Genomic DNA, 24,834 nt, shown 5'->3' with positions numbered 1-24,834 from the left:
AAGAGTTGCTCTACAGGGGTATTAAGATGCCAGGCCTGGAATGCCTGGGTGGCTAAGTTAGCTAAGTGTCCAACTCTTGATTTCAGCTCAGGTCGTGATCTCATGGTTTGTGGAATCGAGCCCTGTGTCATGCTCCATACTTGAAGTGTGATTCTCTCTCTTTTGGATTCTCTCTCTCTCTGCCCCCCTCCCTGGATTGCACTGTCTCTCTCTCACTCAAAATAAATAAACTTAAAAAAAAAATGCCAGGCCTGATGATACTGTTTCCTCATGGTCCTTCCTAGTTCCCACATGCCTCTCATCAGGCTGAATGTGAGCCTAGTGTTTCAACATGCTTTATTTCATAAACAATAGCCACTAAATACAGATCAACTACTTTGTGAACCTAGTACACTCTAGTCTATGAATGACTTAAGGGGTTGAAGAGAAAACACCCTACATACATTTTTCACCTTTATATACTAACTTTAGAACCTAACATCCTTCCCCCACTGAATGTGCTACAACTCCACTAACTCATGGAGACACAGGACATAATCTTTAACGGCAAGATTTGTGACCTATGCAGTCTTCATTAACTGGTGGTTTGGTTTTAAAAGGATGATGCTAAGAATGTACCTCACTCTGTACATGTGATGTTATAGAAAGCAGTTACCATGATGTCCCACTGGTAACAGACACAAATACTAAGCTACATGTACTCATCAGGAGCTGTAAGACAGCTCTGCTGCTTCACTCCATCAAGTTACTTGATAGTTCAACATATGGTAGACAGCAACTAGAAGATACTTGGAAAATCCTTTTTTTAATCTAACATGCCAAGGCTGCTTTTTCCCTTACCATAAACATGAACAATCTGTATTACTATCTTTTGTTTTTCATGGCCTTGTTCTCAGCTGCTGATAAAACAGACATTCTGATGAAGATTCCTCAACATATTCATGAAAACCAGAACATTCACGGCCACTGGAAACATTAATTTAAAACAATCTCATATGCAGCCTATTTCATAAGCATATTTGCATCATTACTAATTTTTTGAGTTAAATAAAAATGTAAGCATAAATGTTATTCCTGACACCATTCCAAAAGGAATGCAACACCTCTGAAAGCCAACAGAGGGAGTAAAAGTTAAACCAGAAAACTGCCAGTGTCATAACTAAAGCATGCTGGCAATATAACAGGAAATAAAATATTCATACATATGAAATACCCCATATATGAGGAATAAACCAAGATTTTTCTAGCGAAATGAAAATGAGAGTTGATTCTTCTGCATAGAATGAAGTTAATATTTCTGGAATAAAAAATTTTCTTATAGCTGAAATATTTGAGAAACATACTCAAGTGAAATTAATGTCAGCCATAAAGCACAAGAATCAAAAGTCTCTAATTTTTGAAAGCAGAAGGTATTGGACCTTTTAAAGTATATAACATCAGGTTGAAAAGTAAATATGGGGGCGCCTAGGTGGCTTGGTAGGTTGAGTGTCTGACTTCAGCTCGGGTCATGATTTCGCTGTTTGTGAGTTCGAGCCCCACATCGGGCTCTGTGCTGTCAGCTTGGAGCCTGCAGCCTGTCCCGGATTCCGTCTCCTTCTCTCTCTGCCCCTCCCCAACTTGTGCTCTGTCTCTCTCTGTCTCTCAAAAATAAATACATGTAAAAAAATTTTTTTTAAAATTAAATACGTTAACATGACCATAAAAATCTGGTTTCTTCAGTAGTGTAGGTAAGACAAATAAATCTAAACTGCTTTTCTTTGTAGGAAAACATAACAATATCAGTATTTTCAATATGACAAATCAATCAAATGATTATCTTTCATTTCAAGATCCTTATATCTAAGAGTTAATTGAAATTTACAATACACCAGTCAGAATAGCTAAAAATTAACAACTCAGGCAACAACAGACGTTGGCGAGGATGCAGAAAAAGAGGATCTCTTTTGCACTGTGGTGGGAATGCAACTGGTGCAGCCACTCTGGAAAACAGTATGGAGGTTCCTCAAAAAGTTAAAAATAGAACCACCTACAACCCAGCAATTGCACTACTATGTATATATCCAAGGGATACAGGCATGCTGTTTCGAAGGGTCACGTGCACCCCAATGTTTATAGCAGGCTATTGACAATAGCCAAAGTATGGAAAGAACCCAAATGTCCACATGTATGTGTTTATACACACACACACACACAATGCACACACACAATGGAGTATTACACAGCAATCAAAAAGAATGAAATCTTGCCATTTGCAACGTGGATGGAACTAAAGAGCATTACGCTAAATGAAACAAGTCAGAGAAATGTATGATTTCCCTCATATGTGGAATTTAAGATACAAAACAGATGAACATAAGGGAAGGGAAGCAAAAATAATACAAAAACAGGGAGGGGGACAAAACAAGAGACTCTTAAATACAGAAAATAAACTGAGGGTTGCTGGAGGGGTTGTGGGAGGGGGGAGAGGCTAAATGAGTAAGGGGCATTAAGGAAGACACTGTTTTGGGATGAGCACTGGGTGTTATACATAGGGGATGAATCACTGGAATCTACTCCTGAAAATATTATTGCACTATATGCTAACTAACTTGTATGAAAGAAAGAAAGAAAGAAAGAAAGAAAGAAAGAAAGAAAGAAAGAAAGAAAGAAAGAAAGAAGGAAGGAAGGAAGGAAGGAAGGAAGGAAGGAAGGAAGGAAAGAAGGAAGGAAGGAAGGAAGGAAGGAAGGAAGGAAAGAAGGAAGGAAAGAAGGAAGGAAAGAAGGAAGGAAAGAAGGAAGGAAAGAAGGAAGGAAAGAAGGAAGGAAAGAAGGAAGGAAAGAAGGAAGGAAAGAAGGAAGGAAAGAAGGAAGGAAAGAAGGAAGGAAAGAAGGAAGGAAAGAAGGAAGGAAAGAAGGAAGGAAAGAAGGAAGGAAAGAAGGAAGGAAAGAAGGAAGGAAAGAAGGAAGGAAAGAAGGAAGGAAAGAAGGAAGGAAAGAAGGAAGGAAAGAAGGAAGGAAAGAAGGAAGGAAAGAAGGAAGGAAAGAAGGAAGGAAAGAAGGAAGGAAAGAAGGAAGGAAAGAAGGAAGGAAAGAAGGAAGGAAAGAAGGAAGGAAAGAAGGAAGGAAAGAAGGAAGGAAAGAAGGAAGGAAAGAAGGAAGGAAAGAAGGAAAGAAGGAAAGAAGGAAAGAAGGAAAGAAGGAAAGAAGGAAAGAAGGAAAGAAGGAAAGAAGGAAAGAAGGAAAGAAGGAAAGAAGGAAAGAAGGAAAGAAGGAAAGAAAGAAAGAAAGAAAGAAAGAAAGAAAGGCTTTTACTGCCTAAAAAAGCAATTTTAATCACAAACACTAGCATCATTAATAGGACACCAGTTAGCTCACAGTGGTATGTCCATACGATGTGGCCATGAAGGATGAAAAGGTTCTTTAATACACTAATATAAGCAATTTTCAATACATAATGTTAAATGAACAAAAAAGGTACATTATACCATTTGTGTAAACAAAGAACAAAATTATATTTATATGTGAGTTTGTCTGTAAATGTACAGAATCTCTGGGAGGATACTTAAGAAAATGGTAACACCAGCTACTCTGGCAAGGAAAGAGAGCAAATGAGGGGAACAGGAGTCAAAAGACCTTTCTACTGCACGAAGTCTTTACCTCTTGAATTTACTATCACGTACAAGTTATTATCTATTCAAAAATCCACTCTAACATAAAAGTCTACTGAAGAGTCTTCTGAAGAAAAGGGGATTTGTGCCTTTTCTGCTCATGACACCAACTACTTAACTGTTCGGGTCAAATTTAGTCTGTGAAGTGTAATAGTTGCCCCCTGCAGTGGAATTTTGTTATAATTCATAAAACACAAGGAAAAAAGTCACAGAAAGTAAAAACAGAAGTTCTGACAAAACTCCCTGCATTAGAATAAAAATGAAGTACCCTAAACACAGGGGGAAAAGATGTCATATGTATAGAAAATAATAATCTTCCCAAAGAACCAGAGTATTTACTGCATGTTGTTTTTGGTCAGGGAAAATACATGTATTTTCCTGACAGAGGTAATCAAAAGTAGCTGGCAGCAGAAATGATAAAACTATCAAATGATAGCCGCATCTTATAAATGGGATAAAAGGCTCTCAACCACCTGATTTAACATTCAGTGAATTTACAATGATGTATTAAATAAACAACAGAGAGCATTTATTTATTTTTATTTCTTTTCCACCATGCTGTTCTAATCTCCACTCTAAAGGTGGTCCCCTTCTACCTGGATATTACAGTTAATCCCCCCTCGTCTCCCTAAAGCCCTTGTTGATTATTCTTCAGCATTCATTAACCTCTCACTCAAATGAGATAACTCAAATGGATTATCCAACCATCCATCCACTCATTCATTTGAAAAAATCTTCCTCCTACTTAACCTCCTCAATCTCACATCTCCTCCTCCAATTACCATTCTCTTCTTTCACGGCCAACCTCATTAAAAGAGTTGTCTAAATTCCCTCCAATTTCTTTACTTCTCATACTCCTCCAACCCAATCCCATCTGACACCTGCTTTTATCACACCTGAAGAACAGTTCTTATTAAGGTCATTAATGATCCCCATAACTTTAAATCCAACAAACATAGTTTGGCCCTCATCTTACTCAATGTCTAAGCAGCATTCTATATCCACTCCCTCTCCCCCTTAAACTAATGTTTTTCTGTAGCTTCCAGGCTTCCTTCTTCTGATTGCTCCTTCTCAGCCTACTTTATAGACTTAACTTCCTCTACCAAACCTCAGGCATTAGTCCAAGGGTAGATCCTTTTCACACCCATCAAAGTAATCTTTTCTACCAATCTTTCCAATACCATCCCTATACTAGTAATTCTGTCTCTCCATCTCAGCTCTTTTCCAAGCTCTATACCAGTCTACACAAATAGCCACCTGACATCTGCATTTAGATTTCATAAAGGCCAAACTACAATCTCTTCATGCCCAAAACCAAATTACCCATCTCTGAACTACCCCCTCTCTGCTTCTTCTCTAGCTTTCCCTTGTTCAGTAAAAAAAAGCATCACTGCTTACTTCAGTTGCTCGTATCAAAAACCTGAGGGTTATCCTTGACAATGCCTTCTCCTTTACTTATTGCATCCCATTATTCACTAATTCCCATCGGTCCTACCTCCTTATATTTCCAGCCTACTATTTTCTATCTCCACTGTCAATCACTCTAAACACAACCTCCATTATTTATTTTTCAATGGAACCACTGACAATCATCTTCTCTTTCCATATTCAGTCTTGCTCCTGGACCACCAACCTGAGCTCCATACAGCAGGCAGAACAATATTTTTGCAAGGCAAATATGACATGTTTATATGAGAAATTTTTCTTTTTTAGATTCCACATAAAGTATTTTTTTTTAATGTCTTACAAGGTTGGAATGGGGCGACGAACAAGAGGAGAGTATCAAGGCAACCTGAGTTTTATGGGAGTTATCTCGCCCCTTTATAAAGGATTATATGCAATTATTTTAAAAACCTGGGTTCTGGACAATCAAAATGCAGCATGTATTAGTCCTGCGTTAAGAAACTAAGATGACAAAAGAGGAAGACAGGAAAGAGTTAAACCATGGAAAGGAAGCAATATACTGCCCCTCTAAGACAGAGAAGGGGAAAGTATTAAGAAAAAGGAGTGAAAATAGCAAAGTATAAGGCTAAATGAGGCTACTGTGAACATCTGGAGGAGTTTCTTTCATACTAGACCTCATTCTTGGTCAGCAAAACTTAATACAAGGTGAAATGAGCAGGTTTTGAAATTTGTGAAAATGGAAAAGGGTTCAAACTTTTGCTACAGAAAATCTGAGGAGAATAAAAATGCTAAGCACAGTAATTTACACAGTGTCAAAAAGAATAATTCGCAATACTACTTACTCAATTCCCACACTATGTAGGGACCGCTAACACAAACTTAAGGGATGGGGGTAGGAGGGCAGTGTGTGATTGCTCTTCCCTGCTCAAAACCTCTGCCCACCATCTCCAGTTTCATCTTGGGTCACTCACACCCTAGCTCCCTCTAGCTACAAAGAATATTACACAAACAGTTTTGTTTTGTTTTGTTTTCCTCTTTTCTTTTTTTTTTTTCAGATCTCTGGCCTTTTACTTATTTTGTGCCAGCCCTCTTGCTGGCTACTCTTCACATATATCAGAGTAAGTATCACTTCCTTGGGGTTGCCTTTGGTACCTATTAATAGGATCCCTGTTATATACAGATCATAAGCCTATTTTCTTTCATAGTATTTTGCATAATTGTCATTAATTTTATTTAATGTCCATCTACCATACAAAGGGACTTATATAAATTTAAAGAAATAAAAAATTATATAAATGAAAAATTACATAACCCTCAGCTGACTTATCTCTATGATTAATACGTAAAATAGACCTTAAGGCAAAAATTATTGTCAAGACAAAAGGTGTCATTCTAATTTTCATAGCCCAGTGATAAACAAAATGGGAATCTGTGGAAGTTCCTTCTGACCACAACAAGGCAGTAGAAACCAAGGTCACTGTTAAAAGGGAAGACCAATGAGGTGGTGTTGAGGTTGATCACAGGACCAGGTGTGAAAAAGTAGTGAGGAAGTGAAGACACTAGGGAAATACAGTGTAGGATTTCCAGGCAATAACAAGGGCCCACTTTAAGGGCTGGAGTATGAATTTCAAGTGAAACTGGCACATGTGGTTATGTTTTTCTCCTCTGAAGTTCAGCTACGTAAGTCCAAGCACAGAAGAGGAAGAAATTTAACCAGAATTCTAGTTTCACCAAGCAAGCAGAACAGTACAAGAAAGAAACAAGAGTGCATGCAAGGAAATGATTGTAATTATCACATCCAGAAGGTACAGGGCAGTGAAAATGTCCAATGGAATGGACATCCCAGTGGAGTTAAGGATGGAAGGGTTACATTTATTGGTAACTGCCAAGATCTAAAATAGTGCTATACTAAAAATGTTGTTCTTCAAGGACTATCTTATAGAAATTAAGAGTAATTGACTAGAAACTTTGAGCCATTTGATACTGTCATGACAATCAAACAGCATTTCAATTTCCTAGTAGTTAGCTGACCGTATTTTACAAAACAAAAATCTACCAATTTGGATTGGAAATAAAAATACACTGGTCCAGGGGCATCTGGGTGGCTCAGTCAATTAAGCATGTGACTCTTGATTGTGACTCAGGTCATGATCTCACAGTTTCATGAGTTTGGGGCCCCGTATGGGACTCTGCACTGACCACGTAGAGCTTGCTTGGGATTCTCCCCCTCTCTCTGCCCCTCCTCTGCATCCTGTCTCTCTCAAAATAAATAAATCAACTTAAAAAAAAAATACAATGGTCCTTCGCAACAGATAGTTTGAGAAACATTGGTTAAAGTATGACTGTGGAAATAAGTGGCTAAGGTAGAGAACAAAATCATTACAGGTGAGTTCACAGAACTGAGTGGGCAGTGTCAGAAGGATCATCTGTGTATACTGAAATCACCAAGAATTAACAGTAATAATGGACAAAATGACACTAAGCAAGGAACAAAAATCATCACAGCATAACGGGTCAGTGGTCAAAAGATGACAGCAATTATCTGAAAAGTGGCAATGAGGAACAAGGAAATCCAAGGCAGAGGATAAGGACTGCAGGAGGAAAAAAAGCACAGCCACTCCCTTGCAAGGTAAAGCAGTGCCCTCAGTGGAAAGCCATGTTGCTATTAGTGCAAGAAGGTAAAGGGGAAGTTCAGAGAGGAAGTTAAGAATATTGGTGATTGTGCTGATGATGAACTAAAGTAGAACTGAGCTGGAGAAGGAGGGGAAGGAAAAGAACAGGGACTGCGTGGTGCTTTCTGAAGATTAGACTGCAGGAAATAAGGGGTGACTTAGGAGTTTGGAGCTTCCTGTGGTAACATTCATGAAACAAAAACCTATGTCAAGTACGTACTCAGATGTTTTCTTTTTCATTCTATACATTGAAAAAATTTAGTGTTGGTCATGACTCAGTCAACTGATTTCACAACCCAGTAGGTGGTGACCTAAAACTTGAAAAACATTGTCTAGAGAAACACATGGGTCACAGCAGCTCTGTTTCTGAGATAGACAAAACAAAAACAAAACATCTACTACAAACAGTGGAATGGAAAAATAAATTGTGGTACATTCTACATTGTGGTACAATAAAGGAGCATATAGCCGTGGAAACAAAAGACAACTACATCAACATAGATAAAACAATAAAAACGATGGTAAGCAAAAAAAAAAAAAGCTAACTGCAAAAAAACCTGTGTCATTCAACATATACAAAGTCCAAACTAAGACAAAATAAAACTATTTTAAAAAGCAAAGGAATGGTTACCAAAATGTCAGGATAGTTCTTCAGGAACTGAAGAAGAGGGGACAGATTATGAGTATGCAGGGTTTCGTAAGTATTGGTAGGGCAGGACTTCTGGCTACGAGCAAGGGATGGGGTCAGCAAAACTCCCCAAAATGTAATTATAAGGCATGACAAAATTAATCAAAACCACCAATTCAGAGCTCTAGGAATCTGTCAAAAGTATACACAAAACATACTGATGTTTAAAAACCTGCAGGATTTTTATTAAGAATAGTGGGGGTCTGTGGTGTTCCTTGCCTGGGGCTGCTCCCATTCCTCCCCCAAGTCCATGGAGCTCAATAGGTTCAGCCTAACTCCATGCAGCAGGCCAAGAGGATGTGAGGGTCAGCTTTTGCACTTACAAAGAGGCCTCACTCAATCTGGAACCGCTAGCCACACCTACGTCCCAAGGGCATTATAGGGGCAAGTGACAATCTCAGCAAGCAAGCAGGGAGGCCAAGGGTTCCACTAGCCTGAGGATGTGATCATGAATGGGTCAAGCATATTCTTGGCTGAGGCTGCAGGATTATGCAGAGAAAATGCCAAACGGCCCAAGAGAGTAAAAAAAAAAAAAAAAAAAAAGAAAAAAAAAGAAAAAAAAAAAAAAAGCCAGCAGACTGGAAAATGGCCTGAACTTTAAAATGCTCTCATCCATCCATGTACAGATCCATCAATACAGAACAAGAATCCTTATTGGTGGGAGGTATTTGAGCAAAATTTCTGTACAAGTACTGGCTGATTAGTAAACCGTGTTGGAAAGGACAAGAGCAACCATTAGCCAGGTTTAAAATTTAAAATAGGAAAAATAAAAAATAAAAAACTGAGCAGAGACATAAGCAACAACACACTGCAGGAGAGACAGATTTCAGATTTACCCATTACCTAAACAAAAAAAGAGCAACACGTTCAAAGGGAAAAATAGTAAGAATCCAAATATATTTGGATATATTTGCAATATATTATCTAAAATGTCCAGTTTTCAAGAAAAAATTAAGAGACCTTTAAAAAATAGGAAATGTGACTCATACACAGAAGATAAAAGCAGTCACTAGAAAAACAAGTGTCCTCAGATGGGCTTCACAAAGATTTCAAAAGAACTATTTTAAATATGTTCAAAGTACTAAAGAAAGATATGATTTAAAAATTAAAGTATAGCAACAATGAATGAACAAGTAGACAATCTCAATAAGGAAACAAATTATCAAGAGAACCAAATGGACATTCTCCACTTAAGAAATACAAAAACTGATGGGGCACCTGGTTGGCTCAGTTGGTTGAGCGTCTGACTGCAGCTCAGGTCATGATCTTGCAGTTCATTGAGCTCGAGCCCACATCGGGCTCTGTGCTGTCAGCTCAGAGCCTTGAGCCTGTTTCAGATTCTGTGTTTCCCTCTCTCTCTGCACCTCCCCTGCTTGCGCTGTCTCAAAAATAAATAAAAACTTCAAAAAGAAAAAAAAAAGAAATATAAAAATTGAAAAGAAATTTCACTACTAGGGCTCAACGACATGTTCAAGATGACAGAACAGAGAAATCAGTGAACAAAATGATAAGAGAAACTGTGCAATCGGAAGAAAAGAAAGAAAAAGAATGAAGAAAAATGAACAGGGCCTCTGAAACACAAGGGACAATGTCAAGAATATCAACATGTGTGGGGTGCCTGGGTGGCTCAGCAGTTAAGCTTCCGACTCTTGGTTTCAGCTCAGGTCATGATCTCACGGTTTGTGGGTCTGAACCCCACATCAGGCTATGCGCTGACATTGCAGATGGAGCCTGCTTGGAATTATTCTCTCTCCTTCTCTCTCTGCCCCTCTCTCCCTCTCTCAAAATAAATAAACTTTTAAAAAAAAGAAGAAGAAGAAGAAAAAAAACACTAGAGGCCAGAAAGTAGAATGAGGGGAGGGACCGCCTGGGAGGGAGGCTCAGTAGGCTGAGTGTCCTTTCAGTTTGGCTCAGGTCCTGATCCTGGGGTTGTGGGACCAAGCCCCGTGTTGGGCTCCATGCTGATGTGGAGTCTGCTTGTCTCTCCCTCTGTGCCTCCCACTCCCTACTGCTGGAGCTCTCTCTCTAAAAGAAAAAAACAAACAAAAAAGAGAGAAAAAGAGCGAGAGGGAGAGGGAGAGAGAGAGAGAGAGAGAGAAAAAGGAACAGAGAACAAAGTGCTGAGGAGAAAAACTAAGAATGCTATAACCAACAAAAATATTCTTTCAAAATGAAGACAAAAAGGGGCACCTGGTTAGGCAGTGTGTATAGAGCATGTGACTTTTTATCTTGGGGTCTTAAGTCTGAGCCCCGCGTTGGGTGGAGAGACTACTTTAAAAACAAAAGAATTTTTTCAGGGGTGCCTGGGTGGCTCAGTCAGTTGAGCATCCAACTTCGGCTCAGGTCATGATCTCGTGGTTCGTGAGTTCAAGCTCCGCATCGGGTTCTGTGCTGACAGCTCGGAGTCTGGACCCTGCTTCGGAGTCTGTGTCTCCCTCTCTATCTGCCCCTCCCCCACTCACATTGTCTCTCTTTCTCTCTCTCTCTCAAAAATAAACATTAAAAAGATTTTTTAAAAATAAGAAAAACAAAAGAATTTTTTAAAATGGGGGTGCCTGGCTGGCTCAATTGGAAGAGTATGTGACTCCTGATCTCAGGGTCATAGGTTCAAGTCCCACATTGAATGCAGAGATTACTAAAAAAATAAATAAAATGAAGGGAAGAAAAAAAAAAAAAACAGGCACCTGGGTGGCAGAGTCAGTTAAGAGCCGGACTTTGCCTCAGGTCATGCTCTTGTAGTTCATGGGTTTGAGCCCTGCATCAGGCTCTCTGTCAGCACAGAGCCCGCTTCAAATCCTCTTTCTCTCTCAAAAATAAACATTTAAAAAAATAAAAATAAAAGATTTACAAAAGAAAGAAAGAAAGAAAGAAAGAAAGAAAGAAAGAAAGAAAGAAAGAAAAGAAAATTCCCAGATAAACAGACTAAGAAATTTCATTAGTAGCAGACCTGCTTTACGAGAAATAATAAAGGAAATTCTTTAGGCTAAAAGGAAAGAATTTGTGACTCAAATCCACAAAATGAAATGCAGACAACAAAAAATGCTAAATATGTATGTTAGCATAAAAGATGCTATAAATGATTCTTATTTCTTCTCTTAAAAAATAAGACTACACAGAGCAGTAATTATAACACTGTATTGCAAGGTTTACAATACACACAGCTGTTATAATATACAAAAGTAATACTATAAAAAGGAAGGAGGAGATGGAGCTTTTCCCTACTGGTGCAATGTTTCTATATTTTATTGAAATTAAATAAACACTAATTTGAAGACAACTGTGACAAATGAAGATACAGATGTAATCTCCATAGCAACCACTAAAATGAATAATAGACACACACATACGTATCTCCCAAGACAGTAAAGAAGGTACACAGTAACAACAATAAGACATTAGAAAATAAAATGGCAGGGGCGCCTGGGTGGCTCAGTTGGTTAAGTATCCGACTCTTGGTTTCAGCTCAGGTCATGATCTCACAGTTCATGAGTTCAAGACCCTCATTGGGCTCTGTGCTGACAGCTCAGAGCCTACAGCCTGGAGCCTGCTTCGGATTCTGTGTCTCCCTCACTCCCTCTCTGCCTTCCCCACTTGCACTCAGTCTCTCTCTCTCAAAAATAAACAAACATTAAAAAAATGTTTAAATATTTAAAAAAATAAAACAGCAAATGTAAATCAACTAAATTAAAAATTATATTAAATGTAAATGGCCTAAATGCTCCAATCAAAAGGCAGAGATTATCAGAATAAATAAAAAAGACCCAATTGTATATAGTCTAAGAAACATACCTTAGATTCAAAGATAAAACAGGTTGAGGGAAAATAATGGAAAAAGATATAGTATGCAGAGACCAACAACAGGAGAGCTAATGTTTATATAAACATGAGATAAAAATAGACTAAGACAAGAAATGTTACTAGAGATAAAGAGGGACATTTCATAATGATACAAAAGCTAATGTATCAGGAAAATATAAAAATCAAAATACTAACAAAATGGAAAGGAGAGAATTCAACACCAAAAGTTGCAGATTTCCAGTCCTCAACGGATAAAACTAGACAGAAAGTCAGCAAAAATTTAGAAGACTTGAACATTATCAACCAGTTCAACCCACAGGACAATATGGAACACTCCACTCCTTGGATAGTTATTGGCATTTGCAACTAGGTACAGGGTAACCCCAAACTAAGATATGGACTACTGGAAAGTAAAAAGAGAAACAACCAACTTTAATTTGAACTAGATTAATGCTTAGGAATATAGGTCTCAAAGGAAAAAAATAAAGAGATACAGATTTGGACATTATCCATACAAGAAGAGGTGGTAGATGAATACAGATGAATGGTAGATGAATCAAATTAGAAAAAGCATAAAATAGAGGAGAGACTCTAAACAGACTTTTTAAAAAATGTAAATCTGTTGCTTTAGCATATAAACTGATAGGTAACAAATTATACTTGGACCAAAAAAAGATATAAAAGCATTAATAAAACACACACATATAAGAAAGTCTTCCTTCTCACAATATATTTTTAGATGTTTAAGAACTTCCTGTGAACTTAGAATTGTGAGAATAGACAATGATTAACGGGGTCTTATCTAAGACCAACCACTATAGGAAACACTCCTGAGAGTTTTGACATAGCAGAGTATACAAAATCATTAAACACTCAACATAGGAAAGGTTTGCCTTTTACACTGCTCGATTTTACTCCTTTTGGGCTACAATCACTAACCATCCTTTAACACCATTATAAAGACATAAAATGAATGAATGAATAAACTAAAACAGTATTGTTGTTCCTAATGTGACAAATGCAAACTGAAGTCATCTGCTGTTAGAAGTTTACTGTTGCTACAGGCACTTTTCCGTTGAAACCACAAGTTGACACAATCACAGCCCATTATGTGAAACTGCTTCTAGGCAAGATTTTCTCTACAGTCAAGGTAAAATGGGGCATTCTAATTGCTAGCATTCCTACATATCACCACCTTAGACCTGTAAGAAAAATAAGCAGCTAATGCCTCAAACATGATATATACCGATTAACCCATTAATTTACGTACAAGCCATATTATTAGATAATTCTTGAATTCCAACATTGCTCTCTTATATAAAACAATACTCTGCAGTAAATATGGCTACTTAGACACAAAAGCAACTTTAAAGATGGTCAACATTTTAATGAGAAAATAACAATGCTCCTGATCACTAAAGTACAAGATATAATATTTCCTGTGGTCACAAAAAGTTAAAAAAAAAAAAAATCCTTACAGGCACCTGGGTGGCTCAGTTGGTTGAGTGTCCAACTTCTGACATCATGATCGCACAGTTCAAAAGTTCGAGCCCCGCATCGGGCTCTGTGCTGACAGCTCAGAGCCTGGAGCCTGCTTCGGATTCTGTGTCTCCCTCTCTCTTTCTGCCCCTCCCCCGCTTGCACTCTCTTTCTCAAAATAAATATTTTTTTTAAAAACTTTTTAAATCCTTACAAGTGATCCTATTTCCTTGCAATAATGTGGAACTGTTCCAAACAGGACGCCTTCTACTGTTCTAATCTAGCATCAAATACCAAGTAATAGGGCTTACACCAACCACCCTTGGGAGAACACTATGTTTCAAATAGAATTCATGACCTAATTTTTTCCCAAGATTTAGTCTACTTCGGTCCGTCATTTTGTTTAAAATTGATACTAAAAAAGTTCTCTCTGTATCTGTGACCATAAACCATTCAACATAAAAACAATCTATAAGAAACCCCAAAACCTTTCATATAAGTCTACTCTTATTTTCAATATTTAAATTCTTTACCTACTTCCTTCCTCACAAAAAAATCTATACCCACAAAATTTCAAAGCTACTAAGTATTAAGACCACTAAAACACAAATTTGGGTTCCAAGTTTTCTGCTCTTTAATCAAAACAGTCAGACTCTCTCCTCTAAGTTTTTTTTTTTCTTTTTTAATAAATATTGAAAATAGGGGCACATGGGTGGCTTAGTCAGTTAAGCATCTGACTTTGGCTTAGATGATGATCGCGCAGTTTGAGACCTACACAGGGCTCTTGGCTGTCAGCATAGAACTCATTTCGGATCCTCTTTCCCCCTCTCCCTATGTCCCCTCTCCTACTTGCAGTCTCCCTCAAAAAAAAAAATTTTTTTTTTGAAAATTTTACCAAAGAAGTGTACACATTGTTAAGTATACAACTTGATGATTTTTACAAAATAAACATATCCATATAATGACCACATAGATAACAGAACACTCCCCAAATCCCAAAAGCCTCCTCCATGCCCTAATCATTACCTGCCCCTCCCCCAAAAGTAACCATCTTTTGGACCTTTATCACCACAGATCAAAGTTGTCTATTCTTAACTTTTAAGATGATATAAAGAAATAGGGGAACAGTCTGTATCCATAGTTTGGAAGACTCATTATTGTTGAGATGTCAATTTTTCCCAATCTGATCCAGATTCGATATATTCCCAACCAAAACCCCAAGCTATTTTGTAGATATCGACATACAGATTCCAAAGTTTATATGGAAAAGCAAAAGACCCAGAATAGTCAACACGGTACAGAAGGTTGAAGGACTGACATTACTCAGTTTCAAGACTCACTATAAAAGCTACGGTAATCAAGACAATGTCGTACGAGCCAAAAGGCAGACACACAGATAAATGGAACAGAATATAGAGAGCCCAGAACACATTTAACTAACCACTGATGAAAGAGCAATAAAAGCAATTCAATGGATAAATAATTCTATTGAACAAATGGTACTGGAACAACTGGACATTCACATGAAAAAAAAAATCACCTAGGGGGTGGTGGTGGAATAAAAAAAAAATCACCTAGACACAGACCTTACACATTTCACAAAACTTAACTCAAAATGGATGAGAGACATAAATGTAAAATGCAAAACTATAAAAATTCTAGTGGAAAACAGGAGAATACTTAAGTGAACTTAGGTTTGGCAATGAATTTTCATTTCTTTTAATGTTATTTTTTGAGAGAAAGACAGGGAGAGTGTGAATCCCAAGCAAGCTCTGCCCTATCAGCACAGAGCCCCCTATGCAGGGCTCAATCTTACCAACTGTGAGATCATGACCCACCAAAATCAAGAGTCGCTTAACTGACTGAGCCACCTAAGTGCCTTTGGCAATAAAGTTTTTAAAATTTTTTTTAATGCTTTATTTTTGTTTTTGAGAGAGAGAGAGAGCGCGAGCAAGGGAGAGGCAGAGAGAGGGAGATACAGATTCCAAAGCAGGATCCAGGCTCCGAGCTGTCAGCACAGAGCCCGACACAGGGCTCAAACCTGTGAACCACAAGATCATAACCGGAGCCAAAGTCAGACACTCAACCAACTGAGCCACCCAGGCGCCCCTTGGCAATGAATTTTTAAATGTAATGCCCAAAGCACAACCCTGGAAAGAAAAAATAGACTATTAAAATTAAAAATTTCTGCTCTGCAAAGACACTGAAGGGAACGAAATGTTTGAAAAGTATGTCCATGTCTCACTTTAAAAGAAACAAAAACAAAGGCACACATCTTTCTTGCTCTTTCACCTCAACTACCAAACTTTAGGATCCAACAGCATCTCTAATTCCTTTTTTTCCCAGTGTTGATTCATTTTTGAAAGAGAGAGAAAGAGCACGTGCACATGTGCGATTGGGAGAGAGGCAGGGGGGACAGAGGACCCAAAGTGAGCTCTACACTGATAGCAGAAACAGAAGAGAGCCCAATATAGGGCTCGAACTCACAAACCACGAAATCATGACCCGAGCAGAAGTCAGGTGCTTAACTGACTGAGCCACTCAGAGCCTCAGCATCTCTAACTCCTTATCTTTCGCTGCTTAACCCAATGCAATCTAATCTGTTTCCATTATTCCACCTAAAGTTTGCTAAGACTACCTTTATTTCATGTTATTAAATCCAAGAGACAAGTTTAAGTCTTCATTCCTTACCTCTGAGCAGTATCTGATGCTGTTAACCATATTTCCTCCTTCTTGAAAATCCTTTTCCACAGACTTCTATACCATCACACTATTCTGGTTTTTCCTCCTTCCTCTCCAATTCAACCAACTTATATCTCCTTTGTTGACTCATTCTCATCTCTCTAAATGTAGTTATTTTTTTAAGAATTGTTTTCCCATTTAATCTGTCATGTTTCATCCCAGTGAAGTCTCAGCTCGCATAAGATCATTTAAGTACCAATTCATTAGGAATGGTTAAGACCATTGAGAGAAACCAGGATACATACAACCAAATATTCCATCATCTGTCAACTGGCTTGGTAAGGACTACTTCCAATGTGAGGTGCCAGAATGATGTTCTTCAACTTCAACAAAGAATTATCTTTGACAGGGGCTCTGGGCGCATCATGTCCAAAGTAGCCACTTTAATAACCTACGGGAAGAGTTTCCACCAGGTCATCTTGATTGAATAATTGACATATTCCAGTTTAAAGGATATGAATCAACAACCAGATGAAGAGGCACATGGGGAAAGTATGTGGAGCTTCCATGCTCTCTCCAGGCACACCACTCTCCCCAATCTCCTAGTGTTCACCAACCTGGAACTCCAAATTTAGTTCTTCTTGGCCCAGAGTTGGGCCCTCTTTTCTCTTGTTGTAATTCAAGGTGGTATGATCAACACCTTAGCTCCCAAATTCACAACTTTAGACCAAAGGGCTCTTCCAAAGATCTCCAAAAACCCGGTGATCAATCGCCTCCTTGACATTCTAGTTAAATTATCTTAAAGATACTGCAAATTTCGTGTTTAAAAAAAAAAACAAAAAAACCCAAACCTGCCTTTCCTCTAGCAAGCACTTAATGTGTAATTAATTCTGTATCATTATCAAATCCAAAAGGGATACCCCCAAATTCCATTTTAACACCACATCCTATCAATTTGGCCACCCAAATACCCTTCAGGCATTTTCATTTCCCTACTGCCTGGACTACTATAATAATCATAGTGGTCCCTCATACCCACTCTTGATTGCTACAAATGCAACCAGAATTATTTTGTTTAAAAACTAAAATCTGACCTTGTTATGTGTCTCTTCAAAATATTAAAACCATTTTTAAAATTTTTTTTTCAACATTTTTTATTTATTTTTGGGACAGAGAGAGACAGAGCATGAACGGGGGAGGGGCAGAGAGAGAGGGAGACACAGAATCGGAAACAGGCTCCAGGCTCCGAGCCATCAGCCCAAAGCCTGACGCGGGGCTCGAACTCACGGACCGCGAGATCGTGACCTGGCTGAAGTCGGACGCTTAACCGACTGCGCCACCCAGGTGCCCCTTAAAACCATTTTTAAAAGAAAAACTAGGGCAGAGGATATTTAATTCAACTAATATGTATCAAATACCTATTATGTCAAGCAACGTGCTAGGTCTGGGCTTACAAAAATGAATAAATCACAGTACTCACACTGAGATATAATCAGAAACAAATCAGTGGCTTGAAAACCTACTATTTAAGTGTTTCAGAGCAGTTAAAGACAGTAAGCAGCTCACACAAATGAACTGGATGAATGTAACAAGTAGCGCAAAATTAAGGAAGTGCTACAGGAGAGGTATAAACAACTCCAGACATTCACCAGATCAGAACCAGGAAAACTATCTATGAAGAAGATAATAAAATATGGGTTTGGAAAGGTAAGAATGATTTTAATAAATGAAAGCAAGGATAAAGTGGGCTACCACAGAATCTTAAAACTCTATACCAAGAGAGACATGAGAAAAAACATTAAAAGCAAGAAAGGTCAGAGGCACTGGACTCAAAACCCAAGATGGGATTTCAAAGTTTCATTTGAAATAACTTAAAATTGATTAGATTAATATGAAGAGGTCTATGTTAGCAAAGACAATAATCCTGCATAAATAAAACTGCTGTCAGTCACTTTTCATCAATGTTACTCTCAGCATTCATACAATATGGTAGTAACACTAATTCAATACAGTGGTAGCCATGAGATATGGTGATCCACACCTTTCCAACAAGAGAACAAAAGTTCCTAAGAACATCATTCCTGATGCAAGAAAAGAAAGTTAATTTGAAGCACCATGTATCCACTGACAAATTACTGATGTTCTCTAAGCCACAATTTCCTTGTTTCTAAAACTTCAGTCCTTGGCAGGACAAAATGAGTAACACATGCAAAGCACCTAGTACACAACTTCAAAGTCAAATTTCAAGAAACAGTATTTTTTTAAACCTTTCTATTCTCTCTTCTTCCTCTTCACTTCAAGTTCCTCACAGAACGAACACTGTAACATGTCTATAATGTTATCTGAATCCATTCATGTATTAGGCACATATTTATTGAGTACCTGCACCAGGCACTGGGAAATATGCAGTACTTACCTGACAGTAAAGTCTAAGAAAGAGACAAATGAATAATCACACAACTGAATAATCACACAAACATGAAATTTACTACTGTGGTAAGTATGTCAGAGAGAAGATATATTGGCACCATAAAAAGAGAAAAAGAAAGAGGAATGTAACATAGCCAAAAGTAAATAGGAACCCACTATTACAAAGAGAGGAAGGAGACATAGATTTAAGTTGATTTGTACACTCTGGCTGCATCGTGGAGACAGGATGGAAAAGGAGACAAGTAAATGTCAGTAGAACAATTCAAAGGCAAGGTAAAAAAAAAAAAATTACAGTAGCTCTGGACTAATGGTTCTGGCAACAGAAAGATGTGGATGGATGTGAGATCATGGAGCAAACATGCGGAGTGAGAAAGGCACGTGTCAAGGGCAAGTCTTCGGTTTCTGGATTCTGCAACTAGACTGGCAGTAGAACCAATCACTAAGAGAACATGAAAGGACCTGTGTAGTGAATGGAAGAGAAAAGGACATCAAGAGTTTGGTTTTAGGCTTACGGATTCTAAAGTGCCTTTGAGACATCCAAAGAAATGTTGGAGAAACACTAGATATTTCATATTGAGGTCTAAGCTCAGCAGAGGTTGGGGAGGGATTTTCCTGCCAAGAATATTAAAGTATTCTTGGCACTCCTAAGATCAAATAAAACAATGAACTGGAAAAAATCTAATCTTTGACAATCGGCTACCATTTTCTCTATTTTTCTCTGTGTGCACCTCTCACTGTATGTGTAAGTAATGACATGAAGAAGAAAGGCAGCAGGGCGCCTGGGTGGCTCAGCTGGTTGGGCATCTGACTCTTGATTTTGGCTCATGTCATGATTCTAGGGTCGTGGGATTAAGCCTCACTTTGGGCTCTGCACGGAACATGGAGCCTGCTTGAGATTCTCTCTGCCCCTCTCCTCAATTCATGCTTGCTCTTTCTTAAAATAAAAAAGAGAGAAAGAAAAGAAAAAAGAAAAGAGAAAAGAAAAGAAAGGAAAAGAAAAAGAAATGCAGCAAAGTAGAGAAGAAAAAAATAATTTAGGTAGGAGTCAGGAACTTGGGTTCTAATCTTCATTCTGCCACTAACTGTATAAACTAGGATGAGTCTCAACCTTTGTTCTTCAGTTCCTAATCTGTAAAATTTAAAAAGGAGTAGGAAGTAGAAATACACATTCTGAAGGTTGAAAGAAACACGTGCATATATGAAACAACATAATGCTTTAAAAAGTCTAAAGCATAGGGGCACCTGGGTGGCTCAGTTGGTTGCGTGTCTGACTTCGGCTCAGGTCATGATCTCACGGTTCATGAGTTTGAGCCCTGAGTCAGGCTCTGGGCTAACAGCTCAGAGCCTGGAGCCTGCTTCAGATTCTGTGTCTCCCTCTCTTTCTGCCCCACTCCTGCTCACACTCTGTCTTTCTCGCTCTCAAAAATAAATAAACATTAAAAAGCCTAAAGCATAAACTGCCCAAGCACACTACTTAGACACTTCTCAATACATAGCATTTATGTAGGAATGAAGAGTAGTTTTAGTAGTATTTTAGTGCTAATCTTACATTTTTGTAAAAATAACTGCAAATTATCCAGCCTTTGGATGACTGCATGGAACTGTTTGATGCCCAAGGATACACTACATCTGTTCACATGTATAAAAACAGTAACACTATTAAAGTCAAGCACTCTTTAATCTCCAGAAAACTGCTAAGCATTTAAATGCATTAACCCACCCCCAACAACTCCATAAGGTAAATACTATTATTCTATTTTACAGATAGAAGCAAAGTTAAGGAATTTGCACAAACTCACAAAGTTAATACTGGAGTCAGGATTTTCTCAGAAGCAACTCCAGAGTCCAAGTTCTTTATCAGTCATCATCACTCCACAGTACATCCCACCTAGCACTATATCTTAAAACAACGAGCCACTCAATAAATATTTGCTATTGACAACCCTCAATCCATCACTCTTAATTTATCATAAACAATTAGGTGATAGTTTTGCTAAACCATAAAGCGTAAGGGCTTTGGAGTCAGAGAAACAAAGAGATTACACAGAGGAGTTAATACAGAGAATCTGTAGATTCTGAACCACTTAGATACAATATTTAACTGGTGCTCCCTCCCCCCAAAAATGTTAGGATTAAGTAAAAGGAGAGCAAAGTGCCATGCAAAACCCAGAAAACTTACAGTAATATGACCTTTGTTTTTATCTGAAGCCTATGTGACTTTGGACAAGTCATGTAACCTCACTAAGCACATTTTCCAGCTACAAAATGATACTACAGTTAAGTACTAAACTAAGAATGTTATTTTGAGTAATAATTTCACTTACAATTTACTGATTGTAAACCAGTCAATGCTAGATTAACAATGGAGAAACATTTAATCTGCATTTTACTGTTTTTAAAATAGAACTATTCTTATCTTAGCCTAGAAGAAAAATCTCCTCTAACACTTGCCATCTTTTGAAAAGCTAAAAATAAAACCCTTACAGGGGGAAACCACCTGGGGGGGGGGGGGATAAATATTTGCTATAGATGACAGTAATAAAGTCAAGAAAAAGAATGCTTTCAATATTGTGTTTTCAGTCAAAAATGCTACAGGCTAGCTGCAAAAATTGGAAACGACCAAGACATCCTTCAGCAGGTGACCAAGTAAACTATGGTACATGCCAACAATGGAATATTATTCGGTACTAAAAAGAAATGGGCTATTAAGCCATGAAAAGACCTGAAGAAAACTTAAATGTATGTGACTAAGTAAAAGAAGCCAATCTGAAAAGGCTATATACTCTATAATTCAAACTATATGGCATTCTAGAAAAGGCAAAACTATACAGACAATAAAAAGATCAGTGGTTGCCAGAGGCTCAGAGGAAGGAACGATGAACAGGTGGACCACAGAGGATGTTTAGGGCAGTGAAAACTACTCTGTGTGATACTACAATGGTGGATACACATTATGTGTCCAAAACCAGAAATTATACAACACCAAGAGTTAGCTCTAATGTTAACTATGGACTCTGGGTGATGATGTGTCAATGGAGGTCCCTCAGTTGTTAGAAATGTACCACCCTGATTAAGGATATTGATAACGGGGCAGACCAAGCATGTATGGGACCAAGGGGTACATGGAAAACTCTGTACTTTCCATTCAATTTTGCTGTGAACCTTAAACTACTTAAAAAAAAAAAAAAAGTCTATTAAAATAAATTGCCAAAAAAAAAAAAAAAAATTCATGGTTGCCAAAGAGGAATGGAGAAGGGGAAGGAATAGTAAGTGAAGCAAAGGAAATCTTTAGGGCGGTGAAACTATTCTGCTGGATACCACAATGACCAACAGGCATTAGGCATCTGTCAAAATCCACAGAACTGTTATTCTGTGTTATGGTATCTGTTTTTCAACACAAAAAGTGGGGCCTAACTAATGTAAACATGGACTTTAGTAATGTATCAATATTAGCTCATCAATTGTAACAAATGTACCAAACTAGGGGTGCCTGGGTGGCTCAGTCGGTTGAGCCTCCGACTTCAGCTCAGGTCACGATCTCATGGTCCGTGAGTTTGAGCCCCGCGTCGGGCTCCGGGCTGATGGCTGAGAGCCTGGAGCCTGCTTCTGATTCTGTGTCTCCCTCTCTCTCTGTCCCTCCCCCATTCATGCTCTGTCTCTCTCTGTCTCAAAAATAAATAAAAACGTTAAAAAAAAAAATTCAAATGTACCAAACTTATGCAAGATGTTATTCAAAGGGAAACTGAAGAGGGGGTATGCAGGAATTCTGCACTTTCTGCTCAATTTTTTAGCAAATCTAAAACTACTCTGAAATATAAATTCTATTAATTTTTTCTAAATGCTGAGGAAACTGTTAGCTTGGAGCTGTTGGAAAACCAATTTTGCCCTCATAAAAGAAAAGTCTGGCTAAAAATGAAGCCCACAAAGAAAAGCAGTAGAAAGCCAGTATACAAAGAGAAAAATAGTGCCCAGATGATATCAAATGAGTTTCTAGCCCCAAATAGGCTAGAGGCCAGTTGTACCTTGGATTTATCAAAGTTAAATGAACCTATCAGATCTCATTTTTGCTTTCTAAAAATGCATGTGGTGCTACAGTACACATATGGTACAGTCATCTGCGTAAACATTATTGCAGGAGCTAGGGGTCACTGTATACAGAAAACAGATCTACTTGCAGACTTCACTGAAAAGTCAACACGAGAGCAATCTGCATTACCCTGCATTACCCTGGCCCTTGTATCTTGGCGTCCTAGTGCCTCCAAGCACTGCTACTAGTGACTATAGTCAATTTCAGACACAGCATAAAATTCGACCATGTAATTAGCCAAGACCTCAATGTTTCAAAAAGGCTCAAGGAACATTTTAAAAAGAAATAATATGTAGGCAATTTCAACTGAAAAACCTACTAAAAGAGTGCTTCAGTCACTATTACTTTTAAAAAAGAAATTGATGAGGAATGCCTGAAGTGGCTCAGTCAGTTAAGCCTCCAAGTCTTCATTTAGGCTCAGGTCATGATCTCACAGTTTGTGGGATCAAGCCTCGCACTGGGCTCTGTGCTGACAGCTCAGAGCCTGCTTGGGATTCTCCCTTTCCCTCTCTCCCTGCCCCTCTCCCGTTGGTACACTTGCATGCTCTCTCTCTCAAAATAAACTTAAAGAAAAGAAGAAGAAACTGATCAATGTTTTATTGCTTATTTGTAGACCCTTTATAAAGCTGTAATTTAAAAAGATACAAAGAATGAGTGGTCTGCCCACACTGACAACTTCCTAAACAATTCCATTTAGGTTTCCAGAACATTTTAATTATTTTTATTAATTATTGCTCATAGTTAACCTGAAATGTATAATCCTCATTTCTAAGAAAAGAATATGTAGGTCAATGGCCAAGATATATTTAGATAGAATCAGATAGATATATTTAGTAGAACAGTTTCTGAATTTCCAACCTGCTTCTTAACCTAAGACTAGACTGTGCTACCCAAGTAGCCTCCTTCAACCAAAATGAAAGTTCTGAACATCTGGATCTTTACAAAAGATAATTTAGGTTATATATTTTAAAAATAAGGCTTTCATACAGGCTCCTCAAAATAAGTTTTCCTAATGTATTTGAGGTTTAATATTTAAAATTTGGGGTTTCCCCACAAATATACAAGAATATATCTCCTGAGTGAATAAAGGTATATCTACGTTGTACACTGAAGAAGGTAAACAAGACTGCTCCTTGCTTAGACTTACAGTTTCTTTTACATACATTTCCTTACAATTAAAATAAAACTTTTTAGGCCTACGAGGCATGTACTGCTTTAGTCTCACTTCAGCATCATTTTGTTTCATTAGGATCCAGATTTTTCAACATGTAAATAAGATCTTTTCTGATTCAAGGGGTTCTGCATTTGCTGTTCCCACTACCAGGAAAGCACGTTCCTTCACTCTTTTGAAGGTAGGACAGCTCCTGTATTTCAGGTCTCAATTCAAACTCACCTAAAAAAAGGCCTTCCATAAATATACTAAACACCTCTCACCCATACCCCATTATTCTCCATTTTTTAAAAGGGATCTAAAGTTACCTTGCTCATTTGTGTATTTATAGTTTATTTTCTGTCTGTTTCATAGAATACAAGAGGGCACAAGACTTGTCTCACTGTAGCATCTAGAAAAACACCCAACAGAGCAGACATTTCATATCTGTTGAACAACATATAGTTATATTCAGTATTTATTAAGTAAAAGATATTTTGCTAGGGCCTGTAGATATAATGTTTAAAAAACAAGTTTCATTAAAATAAAATCTTGAGGACATTTTGCTTTTTCAAAAACTGACCATTTTAAAATCCTTTATTTTTAATAATTTCCCAACCACTTAAAAATTTTAAGGACAGGCACCTGGGCGGCTCAGTTACTTAAATGTCTGACTCTTGATTTCAGCTCAGAGTCAAGCTGGGTTCTGCACTGACAAAGCAGAGCCTGCTTGGGATTCTGTCTCCCTCTCTGCTCTCCCACCCCCTGCTCACATGCACTCTCTCAAAAATAAACAT

The 24,834-nt window shown here is 38.0% G+C and overlaps 1 protein-coding gene across 6 annotated transcripts in view; it reads right to left on the bottom strand.

Annotated features, from left to right (window-relative positions):
• Positions 1-24,834, bottom strand: part of ARK2N (arkadia (RNF111) N-terminal like PKA signaling regulator 2N) — an 84,945-nt gene that overhangs the window by 48,234 nt on the left and 11,877 nt on the right. The gene's annotated exons all lie outside the window — the stretch shown is intronic.

Source organism: Acinonyx jubatus, chromosome D3 (genome assembly GCF_027475565.1).
Source record: "Acinonyx jubatus isolate Ajub_Pintada_27869175 chromosome D3, VMU_Ajub_asm_v1.0, whole genome shotgun sequence".
In the NCBI taxonomy this organism is placed as follows: Eukaryota; Metazoa; Chordata; class Mammalia; order Carnivora; family Felidae; genus Acinonyx; species Acinonyx jubatus.
This window is presented reverse-complemented; position numbering and strand designations above follow the sequence as displayed.